Source organism: Bombina bombina, chromosome 2 (genome assembly GCF_027579735.1).
Source record: "Bombina bombina isolate aBomBom1 chromosome 2, aBomBom1.pri, whole genome shotgun sequence".
Lineage (NCBI taxonomy): Eukaryota > Metazoa > Chordata > Amphibia > Anura > Bombinatoridae > Bombina > Bombina bombina.
The window spans coordinates 1,098,920,502-1,098,944,507 of NC_069500.1; positions in this window are offsets into that span (position 1 = coordinate 1,098,920,502).

Consider the following 24,006-nt stretch of genomic DNA (forward strand, 5'->3'; position numbering starts at 1 on the left):
ACCTAACACTACCCTATCAATAAATTAATTAAATAAACTACCTACAATTACCTACAATTAACCTAACACTACACTATCAATAAATTAATTAAACACAATTGCTACAAATAAATACAATTAAATAAACTAGCTAAAGTACAAAAAATAAAAAAGAACTAAGTTACAAAAAATAATAAAATATTTACAAACATAAGAAAAATATTACAACAATTTTAAACTAATTACACCTACTCTAAGCCCCCTAATAAAATAACAAAGCCCCCCAAAATAAAAAATTCCCTACCCTATTCTAAATTAAAAAAGTTACAAGCTCTTTTACCTTACCAGCCCTGAACAGGGCCCTTTGCGGGGCATGCCCCAAGGATTTCAGCTCTTTTGCCTGTAAAAAAAAACATACCATACCCCCCCCAACATTACAACCCACCACCCACATACCCCTAATCTAACCCAAACCCCCCTTAAATAAACCTAACACTAAGCCCCTGAAGATCTTCCTACCTTGTCTTCACCATACCAGGTTCACCGATCCGTCCTGGCTCCAACATCTTCATCCAACCCAAGCGGGGGTTGGCGATCCATCATCCGGTGCTGAAGAGGTCCAGAAGAGGCTCCAAAGTCTTCCTCCTATCCGGCAAGAAGAGGACATCCGGACCGGCAAACATCTTCTCCAAGCGGCATCTTCAATCTTCTTCCATCCGGTGCGGAGCGGGTCCATCTTGAAGCAGGCGACGCGGATCCATCCTCTTCTTCCGTTGTCTCCCGACGAATGACGGTTCCTTTAAGGGACGTCATCCAAGATGGCGTCCCTCGAATTCCGATTGGCTGATAGGATTCTATCAGCCAATCGGAATTAAGGTAGGAATTTTCTGATTGGCTGATGGAATCAGCCAATCAGAATCAAGTTCAATCCGATTGGCTGATCCAATCAGCCAATCAGATTGAGCTCGCATTCTATTGGCTGTTCCGATCAGCAATTGTGTTTAATTAATTTATTGATAGTGTAGTGTTAGGTTAATTGTAGGTAATTGTAGGTAGTTTATTTAATTAATTTATTGATAGGGTAGTGTTAGGTTTAATTATATCTTAGGTTAGGATTTATTTTACAGGTAAATTTGTTATTATTTTAACTAGGTAGCTATTAAATAGTTCTTAACTATTTAATAGCTATTGTACCTAGTTAAAATAAATACCAAGTTGCCTGTAAAATAAATATTAATCCTAAAATAGCTATAATATAATTATAATTTATATTGTAGCTATATTAGGATTTATTTTACAGGTAAGTATTTAGCTTTAAATAGGAATAATTTATTTAATAAGAGTTAATTTATTTCGTTAGATTAAAATTATATTTAAGTTAGGGGGGTGTTAGTGTTAGGGTTAGACTTAGCTTTAGGGGTTAATACATTTATTAGAATAGCGGTGAGCTCCGGTCGTCAGATTAGGGGTTAATAATTGAAGTTAGGTTTCGGCGATGTTAGGGAGGGCAGATTAGGGGTTAATACTATTTATGATAGGGTTAGTGAGGCGGATTAGGGGTTAATAACTTTATTATAGTAGCGCTCAGGTCCGCTCGGCAGATTAGGAGTTAATAAGTGTAGGCAGGTGTCGGCGACGTTGAGGGGGGCAGATTAGGGGTTAATAAATATAATATAGGGGTCGGCGATGTTAGGGCAGCAGATTAGGGGTACATAGGGATAACGTAGGTTGCGGCGGTTTACGGAGCGGCAGATTAGGGGTTAAAAAAAATATGCAGGTGTCAGCGATAGCGGGGGCGGCAGATTAGGGGTTAATAAGTGTAAGGTTAGGGGTGTTTAGACTCGGGGTACATGTTAGAGTGTTAGGTGCAGACGTAGGAAGTGTTTCCCCATAGGAAACAATGGGGCTGCGTTAGGAGCTGAACGCTGCTTTTTTGCAGGTGTTAGGTTTTTTTTCAGCTCAAACAGCCCCATTGTTTCCTATGGGAGAATCGTGCACGAGCACGTTTTTGAGGCCGGCCGCGTCCATAAGCAACTCTGGTATCGAGAGTTGCATTTGCGGTAAAAATGCTCTACGCTCCTTTTTTGGAGCCTAACGCAGCATTTGTTTAAACTCTCGATACCAGAGTTAAATTTATGGTGCGGCCAGAAAAAAGCCAGCGGAGCGTTAACAGCCCTTTTACCGCCGAACTCCAAATCTAGGCCATAGTCTGCCTTATCTCTAATGAATTTAGTGTGTTTGATGTTAACTATCTCACTTTTCACCTCTGATATGGTACGTTGCAAAACCTTATCAAAATTGGGATAATCCACTGTGCTAGAATAGGTATTCAAAAGTAACTGCACCTCCACAATCTCAGATCGTGTAGATGATAACATATTAGACTTATAGGTATTTAACAATTTCATCAATCTATAAGAACAATCATTAAGCACAGTATTCCACAGTTCTATAAATTCTGTATCCTCTGTATCAAAGGTAGGGAACTTATTGACCCTGAGGCCTCTCGGTATCATATTTAAAGCCAAGTATTTCTCCAGAGTCCATATATCCCATTTAAGTTTTTTCTCTTTAATTAGCAACCGTTCCATATCGTCAAATAACATAGGCAAGTCGTAGTTGTTTCTATCCTGTGAAAAAATCTGGTCAATCTCTCTATTGTCCACATCTCTTTCATCAGCTTTCTTTAGGGAGTAGAATACTACTACTGCTTCATCTTGGATTTGCTGCATGTTGGACAGGCTAGTTGGCACAAGTGGCTTACCACCTTCCACCTTAAATTTATAACACTGAAAGGAAAGTCCCAACTAGTCCTTTAGAAAAGATTAGCCCCACTAAGGTTTTAACCGGACAATTTACTTATTCAAGTTACCCTCAGGAGTGCATCAAGGTATTCAAGGGGCCTCAGTATTTGAGTAGACAGAATTTTATCTGAATATTATTTTATAAAATGCAAACTGATATCAAATTCCCCCAAAATAAACCAGTGCCTGCCAGTGTGCTCAGCATATGACAAACAGTCCGTTGATCTCGAAAGTACAGTCTATAAACTCACATGTACGGCCTCTACTTGTATCATCATTTGTTTAATCACACACTTGGAAAGTTAATCATACAAAATGTCCCAGTTATACTCGGTTATAGAGGTTACTCAGATAACATTTCTCACCAGCTATGGATATCCTGCTCTCCCAGGCTACAGCCTGTCCACCAACGCGGAACTTTGTAATAATATATTTTTAATGGAATACTAATAAAGTGCGATTTTTATTTATTATTTTTTGGTGCTTGGCATGCTTTCCTGTTTTTTTTTTTATTGTGTATTTTTTACCACAAGCCAGCACCATCTGCTAAGCCCACCGGAGTTACCCTCAGTGAGGAGGAAGCAAAGATTACCCTCTTCAGTTTTCATATAGGGGCCGCTCTCAATACCTATGCCTGTGTGTGTACAGTGAAGCCTCACTATCTACATTTGTCTCATTACGGCAAGTATTTTTATTACTCCCTGTTTGTTTACCAACGGAATATCGCAAGTTGAGGCTGAACCCTGGATGGTCATTGGATATCCTCAATACGCCCTAATTGGTTACTGACGGATGACAAGAGGGAAACGTCAATCAGTCGGATTACCATTGGCGGAGTGGCGTGACACGTTGGATACGTCACCATCTTGTTTCTATTGGCTAACAGGACGTTACTCAATACAGGAAACACTGTTGAAGGAGAAGCCCGGCTAGAGGTGCGCTCGTTCCGCGTTGGTGGACAGGCTGTAGCCTGGGAGAGCAGGATATCCATAGCTGGTGAGAAATGTTATCTGAGTAACCTGTATAACCGAGTATAACTGGGACATTTTGTATGATTAACTTTCCAAGTGTGTGATTAAACAAATGATGATACAAGTAGAGGCCGTACATGTGAGTTTATAGACTGTACTTTCGAGATCAACGGACTGTTTGTCATATGCTGAGCACACTGGCAGGCACTGGTTTATTTTGGGGGAATTTGATATCAGTTTGCATTTTATAAAATAATATTCAGATAAAATTCTGTCTACTCAAATACTGAGGCCCCTTGAATACCTTGATGCACTCCTGAGGGTAACTTGAATAAGTAAATTGTCCGGTTAAAACCTTAGTGGGGCTAATCTTTTCTAAAGGACTAGTTGGGACTTTCCTTTTAGTTTTTATTTTACAGATAAATGTCTCTTTATTTTTACTAGGTAGCTATTAAATAGTTAATAACTATTTAATAGCTATTGTACCTAGTTAAAATAAATTGAAATTTGCCTGTAAAATAAAAATAAATCCTAAGATAGCTACAATATAATTATTATTTATATTGTAGCTATATCAGGGTTTATTTTAAAGGTAAGTATTTAGTTTTAAATAGGATTAATTTAGTTAATAAGAGTTATAATATTTAGATGTATTTAAGTAATATTTAAGTTAGGGGGGTGTTAGGGTTAGTGTTAGACTTAGGTTTAGTGGTTAATAATTTTATTATAGGTGGCGACAGTGTAGGGGGGGCAGGATAGGGGTTAATAAATTTATTATAGGTGGCGACGGTGTAGGGGGGGCAGATTAGGTGTTAATAAGTTTAATATAGGTGGTGGCAGGGTCCGGGGCCGGCGGTTTAGGGGTTAAACAATTTATTTAGTTGCGGCGGGGTCCGGGATCGGCAGGATAGGGGTTAATAAATTTATTATAGGTGGCGGCATAGGGGGGGCAGGATAGGGGTTACTAGGTATAATGTAGGTGGCGGTGGGCTCCGGGAGTGGCGGTTTAGGGGTTAATAAATTTATTATAGTTGCGTCAGGGTCTAGGAGCGGCCATTTAGGGGTTAATAACTTTATTTAGTTGCGGGGGGCTCCGGGGGCGCCGGTATAGGGGGTAGAACAGTGTAGTTTAGTGTGGGTACTTAGTGACAGCTTATCAATAAATCTGTAAAAAAGACGAAGAGCAGTGAGATCGGGTGAGTGATAACTATCACAGTCTGCTGCTCATCGCCCCGTACTTGGTGCGCGGCTTTTTGACAGCTTTTTTGATAACTTTGGCGAGCTTATTCAGGTCGAGCTTAGGTGGGCGTATTGGGGCCGGCGATGGCAGGTAGGTAGACGCGTTGATAACTAGAGGCCTATATGTTTAGTTTATGATATTGCAGTGGGATTATAGACTGTGGCTGATATATAGGCCTCCTACATTTCATTGGCTAAAAAAAGTGTTCATGTAACAATAAACCGGTGTTCAAATTTTTTTTGTTCTTGTAGTTAGTGCACATTGCTGCATAATTTTTAAAAAATTGTTTTCTATAGCAAATTATATTACTCCTCATCTAATTGAAACCATAATTGCTATTGCAGTGGGATCACCATGGCTACTAGCAGCTTGCTACAGGCCCTCTACATCCCAATAGTAGTTATGTAGCAAACTTTTTATTTTGGGTGTAAAATATAACAACAAAAATAATTAAATATAATAATAATCATTTCTCAGTGGCTGGCTACATTGCACACAATGCACATCTGTCGCCTATACTGTCACTAGTGCACTATCAGTGTTACATATATCACAGGATGGTGTACCGTTGTTAGGACTAATGGTCATAAGACATTTGGTCATAGGACATATTGTCATAGCCATATGGTCACAAGGACTTTTGGTCATAAGGACTTATGGTCATAAGACATATGGTCATAGGACATTTGGTCATAAGACATATGGTCATAGGACTTTTGGTCATAGGACTTTTGGTTATAGGACATTTGGTCATAGGACATTTGGTCATAAGACATTTCGTCATCAAACTTTTGGTCATAAGACATATGGTCATAGGACGTTTGGTCATAGGACATTTGGTCATAAGACATTTGGTCATAAAACAAATGGTCACTATTGATCATAGTAATATCAGGGCTCAAAAAGTCTTAAGACAAATTGTCCTATGACCAAATATGCTATTAACAAATGTCCTATGACCATATGTCTTATGACCAAATGTCCTATAACTATATGTTTTATGACCAAATCTCCTATGACCAAATGTCTTATGACCAAGGGGCATATTTATCAAGCTCCTTATGGAACGTGAAGCCCCGTGTTTCTGCCGAGCCTTCAGGCTCGCCAGAAACACAAGTTATGAAACAGCAGTCTAAAGACCGCTGCTTCATAACCTGTCTGCCTGCTCTGAGGCAGCGGACAGACATCGCCGAAAATCAACCCAATCTAATACGATTGGGTTGATTGACACAGCTTGCTGGCGGCAGGGGGCGGCGTTGCACCAGCAGTTCACCAGAACTGCTGGTGCAATGATAAATGCAGACAGCGTATGCTGTCAGCATTTATCGATGTGCGGCGGACATGATCCGCAATATCGGATCATGTCCGCAATATCGGATCATGTCCGCTCGCACATTAATAAATAGGCCCCCAAGTGTTTTATGACCATATGTCCTATGACCATATGTCCTGTCCATTTTTTTATATTAATCTATTAATTTTTTTCTTAAACAGCCTTTACTATTTCTTTAAAATATAGTTGTTTATTTTTTGTTATTTCTTAAAATGATAGTTTTTTATTTTATGTTAATCAATAGATTAAAATAAAAAAAAATCATCTGGCCTTAAACTCTTTTATCAATAACTAGGCCATGCTGATATAAGGTGCATTGCAAGGATAGCATGGTGCACATAGTTGCCAACAGTCCCTGGATTTTGTTGTTAGTCCCTGGATTTTTTTTGTCCCTGGAAATGTCCCTGAAAATCTCCTTTGCCCAACATTTGTTGTTTGCATATATATACACATACATACACATATACAGATAGATAGATGATAAATAGATATAGTGTATTATTTAAATATAATTCATTCCTAATGGAATATTGTTATTATTATTGAATGGGTTCACATATTATTTGTCTTTCTAATTTTGATGCTGTGTTATAAAAATAACCATATGCCCAGAATGTGTTCCAGAGACTGGGTAGGTGTAAGAGCTTGCTGCTGTAATCTGTATAATAAACTATGGATAAGGCTAAATTATACTATTACTTTCAAATGGGTGTGTTTTGATTGCAGAACTGAGTGGGCGGAGCAGTTGAACAGTAGGTCGTCAATACTCCAGTAACCCGCTTGCTTGCTCTGCTGCAAAGTGTCCCTGGAAATTTTTTTTTAAATGTTGGCAACTATGGGTGCAGTGTATTGGCTCTACTTGAGTAAGCCTCCTCATGGCCATTTTGAGGGGTGGTTCAACTGCCCAGGACACTTGCTGCATTTAGGAATGGTTGTTATAAAATCAAAACACAAAGAAATATGAAATAAACAAACATTTTTTTTTTAATTTATTTTGTTGCTGCCATGTGCAGCTTTGTTTTGAAGTAAGAGTATTTCTGCTCTGTAATCCCCCTCCTGAGCAACCCTACCCTACAAATACAGTGGAAGGTTTCCATTACTTCCTTGGTCTAAAGCCCTGTGCTATGTATATGCAGAGAGAGGGAAAAAGTAGAACCACACCTTCCCTTTCCCTGTTTAAATCAGTCAATAGGATTTCAGTAGCTCTCATGCTATTGCAACTGATTTGAATTTGAAGATCAGTCAGCCAATAGGAATGCAAGGGACGCCATATTTAATCACGTAGCTTAAATTCACTATTCAGTGTACGGCGGCGATCGTACAAAGATGACCCTCCACGCTCCATGGCTCCGCGGTCGCCGCTCTTTAGTTCCACGGTCGTCGGTCTTCAGTTCCGTGGTCGCCGGTCTTCAGTTCCGCGGTCCTGGATGAAAATAGAAGAGGTTGCTGCCGGACTTCAGGAACCGTGAGTAGTGAGTAACTATCTGGGGTTTACAGTTAGGCTTTTTTTAAATTTATTTATTTTTTTAGATTAGGGATTTGGGCGCTGAAAAAGAGCTGAATACCCTTTTAAGGGCAATGTCCATACAAATGACCCTTTAAGGGCAATGGGTAGTTTAGGATTTTTTAGTGTTATTTTTTTTATTTTGGGGGGTTTGGTGGGTCGGGGGTTTTACTGTTAGGGGAACTTTTTTTTACAGGTAAAAGAGCTGTTTAACTTAGGGCAATGCCCTACAAAAGGCCCTTTTAAGGGCTATTGGTAATGTAGTATTAGATTAGGGGGTGTTTTTATTTTAGGGGGCTTTTTTATTTTCATAAGGATTAGGTTTCATTTTTTTTATTTTTGATAATTTTGTTTATCATTTTATGTAATGTTAGACTTTTTATTTTCTGTAATTTAAGATTAATTTACATTTAGTTTTTTTATTTTAAAAGTAATGTTAGATTTTTTATTTTAATGGTAATTTAGGATTATTTTAATTTATGTAATGGGGTTAATTTAGGAGGTGTTAGGTTAGGGGTCTTAGTAATTAGTTATTTGCATTGTGGGGTTTGGCGGTTTAGGGTTAATAGATTTATTAGGTTAATTGTGATGTGGGTTAATGGCGGATTAGTTTGCGTTGTGGGGGCATTGCGGATAAGGGGTTAATAGATTTAATAGATACTTTGCAATATGGGGGCATGGCAGATTAGGGGTTAATAGTTTAAATAAATAGTTTGCATTGTGGGTCATTGCAGATTAGGGGTTAATAGTTTTAATAGCTAGTTTGCATTGTGGGGCATGGCGGTTTAGATGTTAATACATTTATTATAAGTTGCAATGTGGGGGGGATGGCGGATAGAGGGGTTTTGACGTGTCGGGTTAGATTTCAATGGGAAAAAGGTCTCAAAGAGCACCTTTTACCTGTTTTACACCTAGTTGAGCTGGGTGTAATTTGTGTTAGTGTATTGGCAGCCTCCGACAGTGTATTTACGGTTTGCGTGGGCATTGAAAACCGGGTATAATTTAAAGATTAGCGGCTTCCTATACTTTGTATGGGATACGATAATGTTTTCGGCAGCTGGAGTCCAGTTGCCGAAATTGGGTTATAACAGGCTGTTGGAAGCAGTCGATAAACAATATTGCTTCCGACTACTTATTTATCGGTTTGCGAGTGCAAGCAAACAGAATTATGGCTCAATGGAAACAAGTCCTAAATTAGGTAGTTTCTCAAACAACTTGTATATTGTTTCTATAGCTGTTTGTTAATCCCTTCTATGCCTAAGTACATTTTTAATAAAGTGATGTTAAATCCAAGCATTGATACGCATGACTATTGGTTCAGAGATGCAAATGTCACCTAATTGAAGGAAATTGATGTTCCTTGATGAGTTTAGCACCATTTTTCACATGGTTGATTAATTAAAGGGACACTGAACCCAAATTTTTTCTTTTGTGATTCAGATAGAGCATGAAATTTTAAGCAACTTTCTAATTTACTCCTTTTATCAAATTTTCTTCATTCTCTTGGTATCTTTATTTTAAATACAAGAATGTAAGTTTAGATGCCGGCCCATTTTTGGTGAACAATCTGGGTTGTTCTTGCTGATTGGTGGATAAGTTCATCCATCAATAAAAAAAGTGCTATCCAGAGGTCTGAACTAATAAAAAAGCTTTGATGCCTTCTTTTTAAAATAAAGATAGCAAGAGAATGAAGAAAAATTGATAATAGGAATAAATTAGAAAGTTGCTTACAATTGCATGATCTATCTAAATCACGAAAGAAAATATTTGGGTTCAGTGTCCCTTTAAACTCCACTTTATTTTCAGTAATGGTAAATCCTAGCATTTGTTTAACCCTTGCATTTTCCATCACTTTAAGCTTATATTATTTTTTGTGTGCATAAGTGTTGAGTTCATCTGTTTGTGTAACTAGATGTACATCTACATGTACTGTCTTTTTATAACTGTGTGTGTATCATTATATGCATATATTTGGGTATGTCATAAATGTATACCTATGTAGTGTTTTTCATGTGTATGTACATATGTCAATGTATCTGTGTGTGTGTATGTTTGCATGTGGCAGTGTATCTGTGTGTGCCTGTGTGTGTGTGTGCATATTGCAGTGTATCTGTGTGTGCCTATGGGTGTGTGCCTATGTGCATATGACAGTGTATCAGAATGTGCCTTTGTGTGTATATGTGCATATGGCTGTGTATCTGTGTGTGTCTGCTTGTGTATGTGTGCATATGGCAGTGTGTCTGTGTGTGCACTTGTGTGTATATGTGCATTTGACAGTGTATCTGAGTGTGCCTTTGTGTGTATATGTGCATATGGCAGTGTATCTGTGTGTGCCTGTGTGTGTAGTTGTGCATATGGCAGGGTATCTGTGTGTGCACTTGTGTGTATATGTGCATATGGCAGTGTATCTGTGTGTGTATGTGTGCATATGTGGATATGACAGTGTATCAGTGTGTGCCTGTGTGTGTAGTTGTGCATATGGCAGGGTATCTGTGTGTGCACTTGTGTGTATATGTGCATATGGCAGTGTATCTGTGTGTGTATGTGTGCATATGTGGATATGACAGTGTATCAGTGTGTGCCTGTGTGTGAGTGCATATGACAGTGTATCTGTGTGTGTATGTGTGCTTATGGCAGTGCATCGGTGCATATGGCACTTAGTAAGATTTGAGAGGGCCTCTGACTTTAGTTAATAAGTTCCATATTATAACATAGGGTCTGAAGATAACTTTCTCACTGTAGATACCTTTGAATTTAGTGTTAGGCACAAGGGCAGCAGCATGAGAATGGGTGAGAGTGCCTAAGTTATATAGTGAGACCTTATTGAAGTAATTTCCATACATGAATATTATATAAGCACAAATAAAGGAACCTCCTGATGCAGGGATGACAAGCTCTAATTTGTTACATTACTAACCAATGTCTTATGACCAAATGAATTATGACCAAATGTCCTGTGACCAAATGTCTTATGATCAAATGTCCTATGCCCATATGTTTTATGACCAAGTGTTCTATGACCAAATGTCTTATGACCAAATGTCCTATGACCAAATGTCTTATGATCAAATGTCCTATGCCCATATGTTTTATGACCAAGTGTTCTATGACCAAATGTCCTGTGACCAAATGTCTTATGACCAAATGTCCATATGTTCTATGACCAAAAGTTCTTGTGACGGGGGGGCGGAGCTGGCTCTTTTGTATGTGTCACGAGCATGGAGTATCTTCATTTGGCTATATTGGCCCTTTTTCAGGACTATGACCAGAGACTGATGAGTAGATTCGATCAGCTACTCTCAACCGTCAGACCGCAGGATACAGAGCGGAAAAATACTGTGCTCTATGAAGGAGAAGGTGTGGGAGAAGACGCATGTGGGGACACTATTCAGACTAACAGTCATCAAAATTCACCCTCAGCAGGAGTTGTTTGCCCTCCAGAAGCTACTCCAAATAACGGAGGTCGATGGTGCTTGCTGCCCGCTTTTCCCCTGTGGGATATGGCTGACCGTCGGGAGCAGAGTGTAGACTACCTGACAGTTCGAGGAGAGATAGAGGCTGCGGGTGAGGCCCTTGAGCCGCCCGGATACACATAACAAGGTGTCAGCCCTCAGAGTGGACAAGGCAGTTCAGAAATAGGGTTGGAGCAGCTTGCTGAGCTGCACTGCTTTGGGGTTTCCTTTCCTACCGGAGTGACTGAGTATTGGAAGAGGGGAGCAATGTTGGAGAGAGCCTGGCTGCAACTATTGAGGCAGCTAGTTGTCAATACCTGGTTGGACTTGGGGCCCTGCACTAATTGCGGCTCATGGCAGCTAGCTATATACAAAGGGACTCTCTTTACGGTAATGCACTGTCTGAAAGCTGGAGTGGGCTGAATGTCTGTACTGAAGCTGTAGAAGTATGTGGCATGTAATTTCTGCAGCACTCGCCAAATTCGGCCAGATGACTTTGCCCTGTAACTGCAGTTCTACATGACGACCATGAGGTCTGAATTTACAGTCTCAGCGTTATGACCGTCTTGCTTTATGGCCTCAGCAATCTTAAGTGTACTCTAGTTCAATGGAGATGTGAGACTTTTTATCCTAATTGCCTATTTGACTACCTTTGGTCTAAACATGTAATTGTTATGTTTCCCTCTTATTTGGAAAATTACTACTATTTGCCCCTAGACCTTTCTTGTTAGTTATTATAAGACAGAGCAGTTTTTCAAGTTCTTGCAGAGCTCTATGAAACAGTAGAAAATCTCAGCATGACAAGTTACTATGGGTTCATTGGGGGTTCTGTGAGGATGTCTACCATTTTATAGTTGAAAGCCTATAACGCATTGCCTCACAGATAAATGATTAACTTTAGTGCGGGTAATTTCCTATGAGCATACTTCAAGAGACTATAATATGTTTTAGTTAATGTTTTCGATGTCTCTCTATTTAGCTGCACACACTGATCTATGAACCCTCACCTAGCTGAGCACATACCCTTACTTGAGAGAGGCCCCATGGTTTATATATTTATGCAGATGGACACCTAATAGCTCCCAGCCCTTCCCTATGGTGTACTTGTGAGTTTAATTGAGCAGCCCTGCAGTCCTGTAACTGAGGGTGACATCAACTTACTCTATAACTATGGTATAACTAACTAAGAGTATAGTTTTTTATTATTCATAGCACACAAATCTACACAGATTGCTTTATACTCTAGTATAGGGATCTGGATTCAGAGACCAACCGGTCGTACATATTAACTGTGTACTATTTGCTATTCTGTGTTATAGGTTTATTATTTAGTTAAGAAAATTCTTTGGTAGATTGACTTAGCCTCCATCACATAGAACCGTGAGTCTCACTTAACCACTACCCTCGTGACCAGTTTTAAATGATGTTAAGTTACTATATTAATATTCTATGTTTTTTAGTGTGATTCCAGGGTTGTTTAACTTGTTAGATATGTTAATTAGCAAAAGAAGGATATGATATTATTGACCTACCCTCCGCCCCCCACCACTCTTGTGTGGTTGCGGTTTAATCCTTTCTCCTCTGCATATCTTTTTGACAGAGTATAGTAGTCTCTGTGCAACCCACAGAGCCATGACCCAGTCTTTCCCAGCATTTATGTAAAATGGCTCTCGGGGTTCCAATACAGGAAATTTAAGCTTGTTCATGATTTCCTGCTTCCCTGAAGTGTACCCATGAAAATAGTCTTAATAATGTTTATACTTTTATAACTGCTCAGCGTTAATAGATAACTTGGTTTAAAATAGTAACTGAGGACTGTACTGCACCTCGCTTTTATTAACTGCCGAATTACAGAGTTACATTGGTGCCCTCCTTATACTTCTCTGTTTTGACGTTGTGTGTTCATTCCATAATTTGTATTTACCCTGTATACGCTGAAACTGCAATATTTACTATTATCTCCATTAACTTGCCCTCAATTGCTTTGTTTAGTTTCTGGTCCCTTGATTGGACCTGTTTGTCTGAGGACATTGCGAACCTACAAGATTCAAAAAATGAGGTGCCTAAAATGATGTCATGTCAGTATAATGTATATTGTGAAGTGTAACCTGTTGATGAGACTGTTGTGTATATGCTATTTTAACCTCAATAAAAAAAATTATTTAAAAAAAAAAAGTTCTTGTGACCAAATGTCCTTGTGACCAAAAGTCCTTGTTACCAAAAGTCCTTATGACTATATAGCTATGACCATATGTCTTATGACCAATAATCCTAAATCCAGTGTACCCTCATCTAATAGAAACCATAATTGCTATTGCAGTGGGGGCACCAACCAAAACAAATCCTTCTATGATAATATAATTCCATCATAAAATTGTTAGTTTGGCAGAAAGTACTATATTTTGGGCTGCTGCCACCACAACCACCACCAATAGTACCCGCACTACCAATGCTGAGTTCATGTCTGCTTCTACTTGTCTAAAGAGCGGAAGTGGGACACACACTGTTGGCTCTGTTTTACAAAGTCAAATATTATTTTGAATGCCATTGTCTGCTCCTCCAGCTCAATCATCTAGAGTAGCATCGGCAGTTGTGACAGCAGCAGTAGGGTAATCTTCAGCATCTGCACGGCCAACCAGAACTAGTAGCAGCAGCACCAGTAGCAGTAACAGTAATCTTCTAAGTCCACCCATAAAAATAAAGAGGACATGAGGGAAACTGAAGTTGTAGTGCTGAATTGACATTGTTTGGCTCATGATTTTCGAGAAAGGCATCCACCTTGAACAACAGATGACGGAAGAAGGCTATGACCTGAACACTGCTGTGGAAGTGGCTTGCAATCCTTCTGCACCACATGGTTCTGATTTTTGTTAAAGCAAAATGGGGTTTTGTAGCAGCAGACCAAGGAATAATTGCAACAACGTAAGAAGGATTCAAATGTAAGTTTTTATTTCACTAATTGATGGTTTAAGGATGATTTAAAGTTTGCATCAGGAATTGAAAAATCTTTGTTCACCTTACTTAAAGGTGTATTTTTGGGGTTGGTGTACTAAAATCTAGAGTGCAGTCTACTTCAGAAAAGCTGTGGTCTACTGCTGCTCCTGCTGTTTCTGCTCTGTGGTGGTCATCAGCCAATGACAAATCCTTGAGGAACAGCTACGTACAGTGTACAACGGAGTATTTACACATATTTTTGTTCACTTGATTCCTCCATTAGTTTCATGCCATACCTATGTCATAGAGGCAGGAGATAATGATGACAACATCAGGCTGGAGGCCAACCGGGAAGTCCAATAAGATGTTTCGCTAATATGTGGGATACACACAAGTAAGGAAAAAAAAAGAGACAATGGTTGCTGCAGTACTGACACACATTCCACATCATTGTGCATCTCTCTGAAGTCCCCTCCCCTTTCCAATGCATTTTCAAAGTAGATCTCTCTCTTCTGTGTAAGTTGGATACTGATCTTGCTCACATTAAAGACATTTCCCAAGGACTTTTCAAACAGCTCTCTGAATTGACATAAATAAAAAGAGAGAAGCGCTCAACCTGAGAATGAACAATAGCATAATAGCTTGTTCTATGGCTAGTTATCACCCAAGAAGCAGCCTATTTGTGCTCAACATGCGCCTTTCACAGAGAATAACTTTCCTGAAGCATATCAGTCTGATCCTGACTTCACAGTACAGTTCAGCCCAGAAATACCAGACAATCCCTCTCTGAACGAAACAGCAAAACCCCAGACGTACGTTTCGGCCTATTGTGAGCCTCGTCAGTGAGGTGCAGCCATATCCCTCTAAGCACACTGAGCAACGGGTTCACGTCTGTATTCCCGCATCACATTTAGGGAGACTTCCCTAAGTGTCATAATTTGCATAAATAAAAAGAGAGAAGCGCTCAACCTAGGAACGAACCATAGCATAATAGCTTGTTCTGTGGCTAGTTATCACCCAAGAAGCAGCCTCTTTATGCTCAACATGTGCCTTTCACAGATAAGAACTTTCCTGAAGCATATCACTCTGATCCTGACTTCACAGTACAGTCCAGCCCTGAAATACCAAGCAATCCCTCTCTGAACGAGAGAAACAGCAAAACCCCAGATGTACGTTTCGGCCTTTTGTGAGCCTCGTCAGTGAGGTGCAGCCATATCCCTCTAGGCACACTGAGCAACGGGTCCACGTCTGGATTCCCACATCACACTTAGGGAGACTTCCCTAAGTGTCATAATTTGCATGATTAAAAAGAGAGAAGCGCTCAACCTGGGAACGAACAATAGCATAATAGCTTGTTCTATGGCTAGTTATTACCCAAGAAGCAGCCTCTTTTTGCTCAACATGTGCCTTTCACAGATAAGAACTTTCCTGAAGCATATCAGTCTGATCCTGACTTCACAGTACAGATCTCTGAATTTAGTCTACAAGGATAGTTTAAAAATGTATTTAAGGAGTAGGTGTGTGGGATGGTGAGGAATGTGAGAACTGTATTACCTCTTACCCATTTTGCTTTCACTCCACTTGTCACATTCTTTGGAGGTGTATTTATGGGATTGGTGTACTATAATCTAGAGGCCTACTTCAGTATTTCTGCTGCATCTCCTACTAATGCCCTTCCTGCTCTGTGTTGGTCATCATCTGTTAAAGTAAATAATTGGACCAAACTGGTGGCTGCTGTATCCTCCTCCCATGGAGGTGTATTTGTGGGCGTTTTGTACCAGAGGCCTACCTAGTTAATTCAGTAAATCTGCTGCCACTCCTGCTCTTCCTTCTCTGTGGCTATCATTTGACAATGGAACTGCTTACCACCTTGGGGAACTGCTTACCACCATTTCCAAAGGGCTCTAGGCCCTTCTTCTGCCTTGGTGGTGTATTTTTGAGATGTATGTACTTTCAGGCCTACCTACCTTGTTCAGTAACTCTGCTGCTGCCATTTCTGCTTTTTCCCTTTCTGCTCTGTGGTGGTCATCATCTGTCAAAGCCAAATCCTCAGGAAAATGCTGGCCACTGTGTCCAAGGGACTCTAGTCACGTGTTTGCCCTCCTCCTTTCCTGGAGGTGTATTGTTTTAGATTTATAGAATCGTGTCAGGCTTACATTGTTCAGTAATTAAGCTACCTGCTGGTGCAGCCTCTGCTGCGCTGGCCCTTCTTTGAATTGAGTCTCTAAGTTAACTATTGTAACTACAAACTAGAAAAAAAATGTACAGAAAGATTGTAGTGGTGCTTTTAATTTCAATTTATTGTTTGAATGTTCTATGTTTCTAGTTCCTGTAAGTGTTTGTGTCCCAGTTAGCAATGAATCTTTGGATTGTTTTGTTTTGAGGGCTTCCCATAGGCTTTAATGCTATAGAATACATTTTTAACAAAATTCTTATCTGAAATTTTCACCCGTGCATATTTCTAATTTTAACTGCAATTGATTGTATTTGTGTTTATTTTTCTAGTTTTATATTTTGGAGAATCACATCAGTTAGTACATTGATCTAGATCACTGGTTTTCAAACCTGCCCTCAGGCTCCCGAACAGTTCACATTTTGAGGATATCTGAACTGGTGCCGAGGTGAAATAATCAGCTGATTAGTAAACCTGGTTATTTTACCTGCCCTCATACAAGGTGATCCTGAAATCCTGGCCTGTTGGGGAGAATTGAGTACAGGCTTATAACCAGTGATCTAGATTAAATAAAACCTTGTTTTGAGTTGTGAGAGCAGCTCCATTTTAGTCAGTGGAATGGCATCTATCTTGTAACTATCAACTTCTCACCTCACAGAACAAGATCCAATTTGAAGTACACTAGCATCACAAAACCTTGAAAACAAACCAATTTAAAAAAAAATAATAGAACCTGTCTATAAAACAACCTAGTTTATCATATGCACAAGAGAAATCTTTGAAAAAGTAAAATAAAAAAGTAAATAAATAAATAAAACAACAAAACTTGAAATAGAAACACAACAGCAAGTGGAGGACCTTCACAGGGTCAATAAAAAGTAAAAAGAGGATTATCATGGGTGTTTGCGGGCATTAGGTTTATCGCTCATATTACAAATTGAAAGTAAACGTGATCGCTTGAACACAAATAAAGTTAACACCCGTCAGGATATTGCGTCCTCAGAGCTCTGGTTAACTTTTGTGAAACAAAAAAGTGTCACAAAACACATCAAAAATATATTAAAAAGTACAATTACACTCATAATAACAGTATCTAATAAAACATATTTAACCCCTTAACAACCAGCGTTGTACCCTGTACAACACTGGTCATTATGCCCTTAAGGACTAGCAACGTACCCTGTCCTGGGCTTCTCTCTGCCCGGATCTCGCTCAGAATAGTGAGATTGTGCTATTTCTGCATGCCCCACGAGTGGGGCACTGCTGAAATAGATTTGCAGAGTTGTAGATGCAGAAAGGGCCACTCTGTGGCCCTCTCTGCATCGCACAGCGGTGGTGCCGATCGTTGGTGGGTAGGAGCGCAATGAGGGAGGTGGGTGGGTGGCACATCGCTGGAGGAGGCGGGAGGAGGGCGGGAGTGGGCAGGACCACTCAGCCACGCTACAATAATACAAAAATAAATAAATAAAGATGGCGTCACTGAGGGGGAAGGAGGGAGGTAGGGGAAATGAGGGGGATCCACAGTGGGATCGTCGCCATAAAGGGATCTGGGAGGGGGAGGGTGGTAGGGTATTGAGGGGGGGCAGCTACACTACAGAAAAAAAATTGTGTTATATCGATGTTTTTTTAAAAATAGCCACATTTGCAGCAAACTTGGTACTGGCAGACAGCTGCCAGTACCTAAGATGGTGGCAAATAGGTAGAGAGGGGAGGGTTAGAGAGCTTTTTTTGGGGGGGGATCAGGGAGGTTGGGGGGTTAGGGGGGAACCTGCATTGTAGCAAGTATATTTAAAAAAAATAATATATATATATATATATATATATATATATATATATATATATATAAATATATATATATATATAAAAAAGGCTTTTGTTTTCATACTGTCATACTTTCTGCCAGTACTTAAGATTGCGGTGACAATTGTAAGGTGGGGGAGGAAATAGGACTGTTTGAGGGGGGTCAGGGAGGGATCAGGAGGTGGGATGTGTAAGGTGGGAGGCTGATCTCTACAATCAAGCTAAAATTAACCCTACAAGCTGCCTAATTAACCTCTTCACTGCTAGTCATAATACAAGTGTGGTGCACAGGGGTATTTAGTGGCCTTCTAATTACCAAAAAGCAATGCCAAAGCATATATGTCTGCTATTTCTGAACAAAGTGGATACCAGAGAAGAATTTACAACCATTTGTGCCATAATTGCACAATCTGTTTGTAAATAATTTCAGTGAGAAACCTAAAATTGTGAAAAAGTTAACTTTTTTTTATTTGATCGCATTTGGCGGTGAAATGGTGGCATGAAATTTACCAAAATGGGCCTAGATCAATACTTTGGGTTGTCTACTAAAAATATATATATATATAATTTTGATAGGTAAATATAAAAAAAGGCTCTATTTCTGTTTAAATGTAGTGATGGCAAAAATGCTCTGGTCTTTTAGGGAAGTTTTCGTCTGAAATACTCAGTCCTTAAGGGGTTAAAAAAATATTGCACAAAAAAGTTCTAAAGGCTAAAAGATATGACATTTCAGTTATTAGAAAAAAAAGACAGGTAAAGGACTTTAACATAGAGATACATACATATACACGTCTAAATATGTATTTGTATGTGTATATATATATATCTAATGTGAAACACAACAAAAGAACTCATCCGGGAAAGTAACCTGGATGAAAAAAGACAGGGATTACAGCACTCTTTTGAGAATAATCAATACTTTACTAGCACAATATTATATGCATAGACTACAAAGGAGTTGGCATATGGGGCCCTCCCTCTATCCACGCACTGCAAAGGAAGGTAACATTCACAATGTGAACATTCAAAGTCAATTTGCAACAAAAATATATTACAGAAAAAATTGGACCTATCAAAATCCAATAGACTAAACCTGACCGGTCAGGGGATGTTCAATACAATTTGCCCAGAAACATTAATACAGCAAAATGCAGAGTTGGCCATAGTAGGACCAGTCACACTTTCTACACCCTGCTGCACACAGCACCCCTGTGAAAAGGTTCCCACTGGGCAGGTTAAAACGGTAAGTGGGATCTAAGAAAGTGGTGACAGCCTTACAATAGACGGTATAGAAGTATTAGGCATACCTTGCGAAAATGTACAATATATAAAGTATATTCAGAGGGTAAGTGCGTTTCAAAGATCAACTACACCCTGCTGCATCCGACACCTCACTCAGGAGGTATACACTGTCGGGCAGGTAATGGAAGTGGGATCTAAGTGATCAATGGCTGTGTACCTAAAATAGAGATCCACCTGCATTCCTTTTGGAGGAGTATTTTGTCATTATCCCCTCCTAAAGGAATGCAGGTGGATCTCTATTTTAGGTTCCTGCAGGCCTTAACGATAAATTGGACATGGCCTGTTTTTTGTAAATACATATTCTTAGGGTCTTGTTCATTGTAAAATTAAACTAAGTATACTAACGTCAAATTTAAGGTTGCAACATCAATATAGCTAATTTACACTTGTGTTTGTAAATATGTAACATATAGTAAAATAAGTTTACATGTTACTTAAATATAAGTATCGACATTATGTTTTTAAGTTTTGACATTCTGTATCTACTTGCAACATTTTCACCCGTCAGTAGAGGCGCTAAATACTCTCTGTATAAATATAGAGACAATGATACCTCGGATATTACGCCCTGACGAAGCCTGTTAAGCAACTTGGATGCACGGGTGAAACGCACGTCGGCATAGGTCCAGCCGACCGGATCACGTGATGTGCGTGTGTGGATCTCGGAGAAAGTAACTCACAGCAAGCCTTCGCGGTTACTTTACAGACATCCTAAAGTGAAGTTCGGATCAACATTTGGCAATACTTGTCATTGATTTACGGCTACCTGGCATGGCCTACAATTTACTGATTCACTCAGGCCGTATGGTTCCATATTGTTATTAGATTCCTTGCCACTAACTGTACTAATCAGCTCTGGATATTGTGCATTAACTTTGCACCTTGGCAAACGCTGCTCTGTCGAGAGGGCGTACAGCTTTCCTTAGGAACTTTCAAGGATCACAGCTTACCTAATAATAATGGATGAATGCATGCTTAGCACTAACATATTTCTTTGCTTACTTGCATAGCATGTGCCTACGCTATTGCTTGAATGTGTCTACTTGGATTCCAGGCAGTTAACCATCTATACCTTGATATTAAGTTTACAAATGCCATTTCATATGATGATTTAATGTTTGGCTCACAAACGTATGTACATATCCTGAGGGCGTGCCGCCATTGATCACTTAGATCCCACTTCCATTACCTGCCCGACAGTGTATACCTCCTGAGTGAGGTGTCGGATGCAGCAGGGTGTAGTTGATCTTTGAAACGCACTTACCCTCTGAATATACTTTATATATTGTACATTTTCGCAAGGTATGCCTAATACTTCTATACCGTCTATTGTAAGGCTGTCACCACTTTCTTAGATCCCACTTACCGTTTTAACCTGCCCAGGGGTGCTGTGTGCAGCAGGGTGTAGAAAGTGTGACTGGTCCTACTATGGCCAACTCTGCATTTTGCTGTATTAATGTTTCTGGGCAAATTGTATCGCACATCCCCTGACCGGTCAGGTTTAGTCTATTGGATTTTGATAGGTCCAATTTTTTCTGTAATATATTTTTGTTGCAAATTGACTTTGAATGTTCACATTGTGAATGTTACCTTCCTTTGCAGTGCGTGGATAGAGGGAGGGCCCCATATGCCAACTCCTTTGTAGTCTATGCATATAATATTGTGCTAGTAAAGTATTGATTATTCTCAAAAGAGTGCTGTAATCCCTGTCTTTTTTCATCCAGGTTACTTTCCCGGATGAGTTCTTTTGTTGTGTTTCACATTACATTTCTCTATAAGGGTCTGCACCGCATTTATTTATAAGCCAAGGTAGAGCCGATTACGGCATCCCTCGTAATACTAGCCTATAGCAAATGCTTCTCTCCCGTATTTATTTCTTGATATATATATATATATACTATATATATATATATATATATATATACTGTATATATATTTATATGTGTGTACATATGTATTTATACAGACATCCCAACCTGCAAAAACTTATTTCAGGGAGGTGGCTTCACCCGCTACTGCGTTGCCCCCCCCCCCCCCAGTTATATATTGGACACCTTGAAACCCTAAATAAGACAGAGACTTATCATTAAAGTAGCTTCCCACTAAAGTCACATTAAAAAAGTAGCTTTATTGTACAACCACATACAACAAACCTATTTTCCAGTGATCGTACACTTGTTGAATGCTGAAATATTTTAGAATACAAAGTTTAATTGCGTGCAGTAAATAAGGTAGTATTTGTGTTTTTATTTTATTAAAATCAGTGGGGGCTTTTTGGTTACTGGTGCATGCTTTGAGGGTTCTATAATGTCCCAGCAACTAAAGGCATTCCTTAAAGAAACACTTTTCCTGGATTTTGGCCACATTGTATCATGGTACTTGGAGTTTTAGGGAGATTGCATTCCATTTGCTGGCATCAGGGAGTCACTATTACAGTCAGGGAGACTCCCTGAACTTCAGGGAGAGTTGGGATGTCTGTTTATATATTTATATGTGTATATATGTATTTACAGACATATATACACATATTAACACATAAATACATATGTGTGTGTATATATATATATATATATATATATATACATATACTGTTTTATATATATATATATATATATATATATATATATATATATATATATATATATATATATGTATATATATATATGTATATATATATATATATATATATATATATATATATATATATATATATATATATATATATATATATAACAATTCATGCAGTGCATGTTTTTTCTGTCTGCAATTTGACAAAGGGACCGGACCCGGACCCAAAACGTTATGGACTTTATACGCTAATAAAAGTTATGCTTTATGGAACTAAGACCAGTGAGTGCTTTCTTTCCCCTTGGATATATATATACTGTATATATATGTGTGCTTTGGAGCCCTTTGCAGTTAAGTAGATGAATGTATAGATATATATTGTACCAAAATACCACCAGATATATGTATAAATATATTTTTATTAATAAATAGAACATATTCAGCAATGCGAAGATTATTGGAATGTCACGAGTTAGTGCACTTGAGAGAATGCGATCGGGTTTACCCGTGAGTAGGATGTTAGGTTTTTTCCCACTTTTTTGCTACATTGACTTCTATTGGGGAATACGTTAATGCAAATGCGATATTCAGAGTTTGGCTTTTTTTCACGTATCAGGTTAACGCTCGTGCAAAAACAGTTTACATTAAACGTGTAGTATGAGCACTACCCGGCACATGCAAAAAGCTAACTCCTAGCGGATTTAGTGCACAAGCAGGAGCCTTAAATACAATAAAAATCCATTTGTGAAACTAATTTCTCACAGAAAAAAAACATAAGATATAATAAAAGAGAACATACAAGACAAAATTGTCAGCTTAGAAATAGGGAGACAGGTGCAGGAAGAAACAAAAATGCTATAGAGTATGATTTCCTTATGAGTGGCCTCAGTGAAAAATCCCATGACCAGTCCTGATTTGCTTATGCGAGATTGCTGAGACACGTTTTGTCCTAGAAACGCCTACCTTAGAAATAGCAAGACACCAGCACAAGAAAAAATGCTTCACACAGACAATGGGGTCTTTATAAATTCTACATGATAGGCCTATGTGAAAAATCCCATGGCCAATCATGCGTGTGTGATTGCTGAGAGAATTGTTTTCTATCCAATGAGAGACTATTTTACCATAACAGAACATACATCCACATATTGCACAATTACATACATTCATATAAACATTTTCAAAGCTATTATCTAAGTTTGTGGTTGTAATTATTTGTTTTCCAAGTTGCTAGTGGTTCATTTTTGTTGTGTGAGATATCATTTATTTGGAACCTTGTAAGGTCAGGAATGTCAACTAATGAAATTGTGAACAATATAAATCCAACGATGCTCAATTAATTTTGATCATGATCTCACTTTTAAAACAAGGACCCTCAGCAATCTCAAACATGTCTATACATTTAGTCAATTGCCCAATACGAGATTCCAATTTGATGTTTCAAAGCTCAATTATACAGTTTAACTTTTGTCTGGTATTTATATTATGTTATTAAGATGATTGTAACACTTTATTTGTTATAGTAGTCTCTTCTAAACCATGTGGAACTTCATAGGAGAAGCTGCGGGTTGTGTTGCCAATGATGTTTTACTGCTCCTAAAAAAATATTCACATTAAAATCTATAGCTACTCTTTCAAATATCAAAGTTTCTGTCTGTTAGGATTTATTCTAGTAATTATTTAATGTTTCTACATTTTTTTGTCATACATATACTTTTCAGATAACTGAAGAGGTCAGTGTGAATAACAAATATGAGCAACAGCAAATTTAGTATTTTGCAAGTATAATTTAGTGTTCAGGGAAATAAAAACAAAATTCTGTTTACTGAATTATATTGTAAAATCCCTGTAGAAGAGCTGTATTACAGGAAAGTCAGATAAAAGAGATAACAGTAAATCTATCTCCTTAAGGCAGATCAGGAAGAATGTCTAATATAACAGGGATA